This window comes from Haematobia irritans, chromosome 2 (genome assembly GCF_050003625.1).
Source record: "Haematobia irritans isolate KBUSLIRL chromosome 2, ASM5000362v1, whole genome shotgun sequence".
In the NCBI taxonomy this organism is placed as follows: Eukaryota; Metazoa; Arthropoda; class Insecta; order Diptera; family Muscidae; genus Haematobia; species Haematobia irritans.
Genome location: NC_134398.1, coordinates 90,729,035 through 90,738,225, shown reverse-complemented (window position 1 = coordinate 90,738,225; position 9,191 = coordinate 90,729,035). Strand labels below are relative to the sequence as shown.

Below are 9,191 nucleotides of genomic sequence, written 5' to 3'. Positions count from 1 at the left end.
TTTTTTGTGAAACGCCAAGCGCAACCAGCTTGTTATATTTTAATTAAATAAAAACGAAAATAAAGTTCTGAAAACATAGATTATACGCTTAAAATTGTGAAGGGTATATTGGTGAACAATTTGGTGATTTTCCAAATGGAATAAAGTGATTGTTTTTCAGATATTTTACAGACACGCTGCCTCCATGGAATAAAAACACTGGTTGATAGACGCAGCAACATGTAACTCGCTACTTGTAACTCAACATCATCATTAATGCCAAAAATTATGTTAAATGTAATGTGATAGTGGTATAAATGTTATATTTTTAAGAATTTGTAAATGTTTAATCAAATTAATAAATATCTAAACAAACGTGTTTTACTCGACCACAATGATTCTTTTACAACTATCTTAAAATGCACTTTTTCTGATTGTTTGGAGGGTCCCTTATTGGCGTCGTTCTAAATTGATCTATAAAGGCACCTAATAATTGCACTCATGCGAAACATTTTTGTAGTAACTTGGCGTGGTACAACTTCTCAATAGTGACGGCGCTTTTCCGACGAGTTTTTGATGTCGTATATGATTGTTTTCGACGTAGTGGGGATTCTCAAAAGAGTCCCCAAATTCAAAAAATGTTGGCAGGGTAATCCTCTTTTCTATATTATCCATTTTTTGAGGCTCAACAAATGATTTCTCACCTGCCCAAAGCATGCGACCGTGTATTTAATTGTTTGTAATTATCCTTTGGTGTGATGTTGGCGGTAGTGTTATGTAGGCATCTAAGTTTCTAACCCACCAAAAATGGCGCATTCAACAAGTTAGTTTTGGTTTGTTAAAATCTTCTAAGAAATAAAAAATTAAAAAAATTTCTATAGAAATACAGATTTCGTAGATTATTTTTGGCGATATAGACCAAATGTTGTGTGATTGGCCATTGGCTATATTTAACTAAAGACCGATGTGGACCAATTTTTGCATGGCTGTTAGAGACAATATAAAGGGTGATTTGTTAAGAGCTTGATAACTTTTTTTAAAAAAAAAAACGCATAAAATTTGCAAAATCTCATCGGTTCTTTATTTGAAACGTTAGATTGGTCCATGACATTTACTTTTTGAAGATAATTTCATTTAAATGTTGACCGCGGCTGCGTCTTAGGTGGTCCATTCGGAAAGTCCAATTTTGGGCAACTTTTTCGAGCATTTCGGCCGGAATAGCCCGAATTTCTTCGGAAATGTTGTCTTCCAAAGCTGGAATAGTTGCTGGCTTATTTCTGTAGACTTTAGACTTGACGTAGCCCCACAAAAAATAGTCTAAAGGCGTCAAATCGCATGATCTTGGTGGCCAACTTACCGGTCCATTTCTTGAGATGAATTGTTCTCCGAAGTTTTCCCTCAAAATGGCCATAGAATCGCGAGCTGTGTGGCATGTAGCGCCATCTTGTTGAAACCACATGTCAACCAAGTTCAGTTCTTCCATTTTTGGCAACAAAAAGTTTGTTAGCATCGAACGATAGCGATCGCCATTCACCGTAACGTTGCGTCCAACAGCATCTTTGAAAAAATACGGTCCAATGATTCCACCAGCGTACAAACCACACCAAACAGTGCATTTTTCGGGATGCATGGGCAGTTCTTGAACGGCTTCTGGTTGCTCTTCACTCCAAATGCGGCAATTTTGCTTATTTACGTAGCCATTCAACCAGAAATGAGCCTCATCGCTGAACAAAATTTGTCGATAAAAAAGCGGATTTTCTGCCACTGATTTTGGTAATAAAATTCAATGATTTGCAAGCGTTGCTCGTTAGTAAGTCTATTCATGATGAAATGTCAAGGCATACTGAGCATCTTTCTCTTTGACACCATGTCTGAAATCCCACGTGATCTGTCAAATACTAATGCATGAAAATCCTAACCTCAAAAGAATCACCCTTTACTAACCCACGTACCAAATTTCAACCGAATCGGATGAATTTTACTCTTTCAAGAGGGTCCTGAGGTCAAATCTTGGGATCGGTTTATATGAGGGCTATATATAATTATGGACCGATATCGACCAATTTGGGCATGTTTGTTAGAGACCTTGTACTTACACCACGTACCAAATTTCAACCGAATCGGATAACTTTTGTTCCTCCCAGAGGCTCTGGTGGTCCGTTTATATGGAGGGTATAAGTAGAAGTGGTCCGATATAGCCTATTTTCGATACCATCCGTCCTACATCAATAATAACTACATGTTTCGTCTTCTTCTGGGTGTTGCAAACATATGCACTAACTGGTCCACAGTGTGGAGCTCGTAGCCTGCAAGTGACTATTACTGATTCAGGCGTTCGAATACTACAAACTCCACGAGAGTAAAAGTGAGTACTAAGTTCGAGTTTTATTGCTAAAGGCCGGTACTATGTTCATTCTTGCGAAAAATTTTTATGGAAACCATTATTTCGCACATAGAAAGCGGCGTTTTTTAGGTAGCCTGGAGCGCTATTTTACAGGGAGCGATATTGGATTAAGTTGGTGGTGTTGCTTGTTTTTACAAAATAACATTTTATTTTTCCTTGGGCATGTTTCGTCTTCTTCTGGGTGTTGCAAACATATGCACTAACTGGTCCACAGTGTGGAGCTCGTAGCCTGCAAGTGACTATTACTGATTCAGGCGTTCGAATACTACAAACTCCACGAGAGTAAAAGTGAGTACTAAGTTCGAGTTTAATTGCTAAAGGCCGGTACTATGTTCATTCTTGCGAAAAATTTTTATGGAAACCATTATTTCGCACATAGAAAGCGGCGTTTTTTTAGATAGCTTGGAGCGCTATTTTACAGGGAGCGATATTGGATTAAGTTGGTGGTGTTGCTTGTTTTTACAAAATAACATTTTATTTTTCTTTGGGCAATTGATCTGCTATTCCTTTGATCCTTTGTATAGTTTCGGAACAAAAATATGGCCCGTGTTTGATTTATAAACCCGCACAAATAGTTTTTAATAAATAAATTATTTCTTAATTCACGTTGCAAATGGCGCCGTGCTATAAAAGTCATTTTTTCAACACGAAAAAACAAAGTATCACAAATGGAAAAAATTTCGCAAATTTTTCGCATTTTTTGGTTTTGTATGGAGTTTCAACGCGAAAACCGAACAGAGTACCGGCCTTAAAGTGAAAACTAAATCAGCAAAAAAAGGAATAAAATTATACATAGAATAGCCCAAAGCAAATTTTCACAAAGTTTGTACTCCTTAAAATGGATTATTAGAGGAAAGTAATCGTGAAAAACGACGAATTTAGCGGCTAAACTCGAACTTAATACTCACCTTAACTCAAAATCCAAACAAATTTGTATTTGTTTATTTACTTTTTACCATTTTTTAATGTTCGTTTCTTCTTCTTCTCTGTATGTGACATTCACTTGAGATGTGTTTCTTTCCGAGTATTACTTTAGTTGCCAACTCATATTTTGACAACTAAAAAATCGCATATAATGGTGACTCTGGTGCGACTTGCACTGATAGTTGTTCGGGATAGAACACCAGTGCAACGATTTTCATACAAAAGTTGCTATCAGTGCAAAAAGAAAACAGCCCTATTATCGTTTTTATTTAAATAACTTATAAGAAGCTAGTTGTGTTTGGTGTTTCACAAAATATAAAATGGCTCTTGTAACAATAGTGATGGCAAAATACTATCACAGTTGGCGATTGTTGCAGTGTCACTTACGAGTCTGCGGTAGCGATGAGGATGAAATGGAACTTTGAAATGCTGGCAGGGGATGTTGTGCAGAAGTAATCAAACGGCAGTTGATACTATACTATTAACATTTATCATTAAAAGTTACAAAAACTTTAATAGGGCTGTTTTCTTTTTGCACTGGATACAACATTTGTATGGGCTATCCAGAACATCGTCGCACAACAAATGTTCTTTTATATAAATCTTTTCATTGTATTAAATTTTTTGGCAGACAATTTGAAATTATAACTGCCGATGCCTTTATAAAGAACCCAATAAACACAGGATGAGCGTTTTTCAAATACAACACCTTTTCAGTTTGAGGATAAATATCATTTTCAACATAAATTCATCTTGACTTGAAACAAGTCATCTTCAATACATTTTCAAATTGTTTTCGGATCACTTCCAAACCGCCAAAATATTGACGAAAACTTTGAAAATGTGTTGAAGATAATTGGAGAAAACTTTGACAAAACACTACCATGAAATGCAACGAAAAAACCACATGGTTTTCAATACTACTTTGTGCAACGAAGTTCGTGGAAGAAATAAAAAAATGTGGAAATTTTTTGATAATCAATAATCAACTGAAATTTCTTAAAATATTTTATAATAATTGGTAAGTAAATATAAAACACGAAATGAAAACTTTAAGGAAGTCACTAAACTCAAATCTCTTTGCAGACAACTAAAATCTTTGGATGCTGCTGCTTGGAAAAATTAAGAGGCTGGTTATGCTTTCCCATACCAACTGGATGATAAATCACATCGATAGTTTAATTTACATCGCATCATCGGTTCAATTTGTTATTTTGTGAATTCATATTGCTAGAAATTTATTCTAACTCTCTGGCCAGCACGTTAGTTGCAAATTGCCGGAATTTTAAGAATTTTATAACCATTTTGTGACACCAACGTTCTTGAGGAAATCGAATTTTGTGGGTCAGTTGGAAGAAATACAAAAATACGAAATATTTTGGACAATAGACTGGAATTAATCCAAAAAGCTAACTATAATTGGTAAGTCAAAATAAAAAGTGAAATGAAAACTTAATGGAAATCACTAAACTCGATTGTTTTGCAGAAAACTAAAATCATTGGATGCTATATTCTTGGAAGATTTTGGCCGATGAAAAAATGATGAAAGAAACAACAAGGAAAAGTTTCCAGAAAACTTTCAAAGTGTAACAATTCCCATATCAAGAACTTCTGAATGAAAATGTGCATTACATCAATTTACATCCCGTCATCAGTTTCTTATTTTGTGAATTGCTCTTGCTGGAATCTATTACAAACTGCCAGCATATTAATTAATAATTTATTAATAGTTATGTGACACCAACATTATGGAGGAAATCGAATTACACATGTAAAAATGTTTAAGATATTTAAAGTTGTATTGATAGTTTTATTTATTAATAGTTAAATAAAATAATTATGTTTTGATTTGTATTATATTATTATTTTTTTATTATTATTAATGTTATTTTTAATACTATTCTATTTTTTACCGAAAAAAAAATTAATAAATTATACAAAATCCCTAGAAATTTATCGTTGACTTTCAGTTAGAAATGGGATTGAATTTCATACAAATTGTGGTTAGAAAATATTCGCAACAATATTAATTTTTAATTTGTCTCACATTGAAAACTGTTTGAGAAATTATTAAGTAGCGATGCATTGCAATTTGGGGATTACAATTGAGAAATTATTGCTGATGTGTTGAATTTTACTGTTGAGGGTAATGTCTGTTTTTTGTTGAGAACGCGATTTTCTCAACAATTTCTCAACTTGAATATTACCCTAATCCTTTGAAAAAATGTTTGAAAAATTATTGCATTTTAGTATTTTTCAAACGTTTGTGTTTATTGGGAATTTATCAAAACAGCGCTTCGACCGCAACGTCGGCAATACCAAAGCTGCAGGCATTGTGCGACATCTATACGGTTGACATTTGTTGTTTTTGTAGAAGAGTGCTTGTCTTTTTATTCTCTCTGGTGCTAGTCGCGCCGATCTTGCCAGATTGTGTTTTGATTCATCGATTCACAATAGCACTTTATTGTGACTAATTTATGGAAAAACATGTAATTCAAAGTGGTATAGTGTCATAAATAATCGCAGCAGTAAATATTTATTACTAATTGGAGCATTTCATACATTAAAAATGCAAGATTTCACTTCTTTTCTGTGATTGGCTTTAAACATCTAATGACAGTGTTGCATATTTTTGGAGATGTCCTGGATAAACGGGTACTCTGTTTTCTTTTAGTCCTTCACGGCTTAGGGTATCCAGTGCTAAAAGAAAACAGCCCTAATTATATTTAATTATATGTGACAATTAATATTAGTTGCAAATTTTTTAAACAAGTCAAAACTATTATTTTCCTAAAATATTTAAAATTTACATAATAAGAAACAACATTGTATTAAAAGTTTGGTTTTAATATTTTTATTTTCATTATAATTACAGTTTATTTTCAACAGGGAACGTGGTTGCAAATTGAACAGCACTGTATATATAGATTAATTTGGCATACATAGTTACTAAAAACTGATGATATCGTCAAGTATGCCAAATTTGGTTTAAATCGGTTAATATTTAGATATAGCTCTTCTATATACGCACCACTGATTTAGGGAATTAGTAGAAATGTTTGCCAATACCGGTTAATACATAATTATAAATAGCTCATATAAATTCAAATTTATTCCCATGTTATTAGCCTTGAAAAAAACATATTTCACTTTGAAACATGTGCTAAATTGCGATCTTTCTTTTTGTTGTGATGACCAGGCTGCATTTAGTGTCGTGGTCATCAAATTCCAGATGAAAATCTTGAATGAGAATTCTTAGGAACAACTTCTTTAACAAATGAATGACTTCAAATTATATAAACTTGCTTTCTATCGACTGGCATACTTTCCTTTTAAAAAATGTACAGCAAGTCAGCCGTCGCTGGGGTTTTTGTCCTGCCCTCCAGTTGATGGAATTTAAATCTGGAAATTGACAAGGAACCGAGCTGATTTGGAACATGTGTGATACCTCAAAATGTTCGTATTGATGTCAGATTTCATGTTCCTTTCTCAAAATTTTCTAGGTTTTTAATATGTGGACACCAGGCGTCGGTTAGTGTCCTGACCACCAGTGTCAACACTGAAATCTGGAATTTGACTGGGAACCGAGCTGATTTGGAACATAAGTTATACCTTAAAATGTTCGTATCATGTTCCTTTGTCCAATTTTTCTAGACTTTTAATATGTGGACACTAGGCTGGATTTAGTGTCCTGGTCACCTGATTCCGATGGAAACCTTCAATGGGTGAATCCCAGAACAAGTTTTTTGAAAAATTTATTAAGGTGGGTATTAAGTTCGAGTTTAGCCGCTAAAATCGTCATTTTTTCACGATTACTTTTCTTTAATAATCCATTTTAATGAATACAAACTTTGTAAAAATTTGCTGTGGGATATTCCCCATCAAGTTATAATGAAATATGCAACAAATATGTATAATTTTATGACTTTTTTTACTGATTTAGTTTTCACTTCAGTGAAAATTAGCGGCTAAACTCCAACTTAATACCCACCTTTAAGGTGAGTATTAAGTTCGAGTTTAGCCGCTAAAATCGCTAAAGTGAAAACTAAATCAGTAAGAAAAATGCATGAAATTATACATATTTGTTGCAAATTTTATTATAACTTGATGGGGAAAAGCCCAAAGCAAATTTTCACAAAGTTTGTATTCCTTAAAATGGATTATGAAAAAATGACGTTTTTAGCAGCTAAACTCGATCTTCCCTGCCAACATTTTTTGAATTTGGGGGCGCTTCAGAGAATCCCCACTACGTCGAAAACAGTCGTATACGATATCCAAAACTCCTCGGAAAAGCGCCGTCACTATTGAGAAGTTGTACCACGCCAAGTTACTACAAAAGAGTATCGCATGAGTGTAATTATTAGGAGCCCTTCTGGATACATTTAGAAGGACGCCAATAAGAGCCCCTTCAAACAATCAGACAAAGTGCATTTTAAGATAGTTGTAAAAGAATCATTGTGGTCAAGTAAAACACGATTGTTTAGATGTTTATTAATTTTATGAAACATTTATAAATTCTCATAAATATAACATTTATACGGCTATCACATCACATTTAACACATTTTTATGCATTAATAAGAGATTGATGTTGAGTTACAAGTTGTAAGTTACATGTTGTAGCGTCTATCAGCCAGTGCTTTTATTTCCAATGGAGGCAGCGTGTCTGGAAAAATATTTGAAAAACTATCACTTTATTCCATTTGGAAAGTCAAAAATTGTTCACCAATATACCTTTCACAATGTTAAGCGAAATAACTATCTTTTCAGCACTTCATTATCATTTTTATTTAAATAAATTATAAGAAGCTAGATGTGCTTGTTGTTTCACAAAATATAAAATGGCTCTTGTAACAATAGTGATGGCAAAGTACTTTCATGCGAATAGTGATGGCAAAATACTATCACAGTTGGCGATTGTTGCAGTGTCACTTACGAGTCTGTGGTAGCGATGAGGATGAAATGGAACTTTGAAATGCTGGCAGGGACGCTTAAAATTGTGTGCGATGAATGGGATAAACACATTGGCTGGCGATGGCCATCAGCAGAATATAGCAGAATTGTAACTTTTAACACAACACATACCTTAATTAATGTAAAACATCCCTGCCAGCATTTCAAAGTTCCATTTCATCCTCATCGCTACCACAGACTCGTAAATGACACTACAACGATCGCCAACTGTGATGGGGCAAACGTATCATAATGTAGTAAATATACAGGAAAGTATTTTGCCATCACTATTGTTACAACAGCCATTTTATATTTTGTGAAACACCAAGCGCAGCTAGCTTATTATAATTTATTTAAATACACCCAGAAAACAAATTCGTTGCCTCAACCGAATTATTTGCCAACCGAAAGCGGGTGGTTCCACCTCCGTGAAGTTAGCGACGTCGCTAATTTTCGATAACAAAAAAATTTGTCTGTTCACAGGGTGACACAGAGGCGACAAAAACTGAAAAAGTACCTTTTTTATCAACTGTTCCGAACTGTCCAATTACTAATGCTTAGGAATTTCTAGACATGTAGACTGATTCTTTAGCTACAATTTAAGGTATGACTCATTTTCCAAATAACTTAGTTTGCTTCAGAAATCAATGATTTCTATGTGCAACTCGCAAGTTTAGGACACTAAATCCAGCCTGGAGGACACATCCCTGCCAACATTTTTTGAATTTGACGGAGCTTCTGAGAATCCCCACTACGTCGAAAACAGTCGTATATGATATCCAAAACTCCTCGGAAAAGCGTCGTCACTATTGAGAAATTGTACCACGCCAAGTTACTACAAAAAAGTATCGCATGAGTGCAATTAGTAGGTGCCCTTCTGGATACATTTAGAAGGACGCCAATAAGAGCCCCTTCAAACAATCAGACAAATT

General features: G+C 34.3%; 2 long non-coding RNA genes across 2 annotated transcripts; one reads left to right on the top strand and one right to left on the bottom strand.

Moving 5' to 3' along the window:
- Position 1: 1 nt before the first annotated feature.
- LOC142223257 (uncharacterized) lies at positions 2 to 354 on the top strand. The gene is made up of 2 exons (XR_012718645.1): positions 2 to 103; positions 161 to 354. It is a non-coding gene; the product is annotated as an uncharacterized LOC142223257 (long non-coding RNA).
- A 7,408-nt stretch (positions 355 to 7,762) lies between these two features.
- LOC142223252 (uncharacterized) lies at positions 7,763 to 8,423 on the bottom strand. Its single transcript, XR_012718644.1, has 2 exons — positions 8,041 to 8,423; positions 7,763 to 7,972 (listed from the first exon to the last, which is right to left on the bottom strand). It is a non-coding gene; the product is annotated as an uncharacterized LOC142223252 (long non-coding RNA).
- Positions 8,424 to 9,191: the final 768 nt, after the last annotated feature.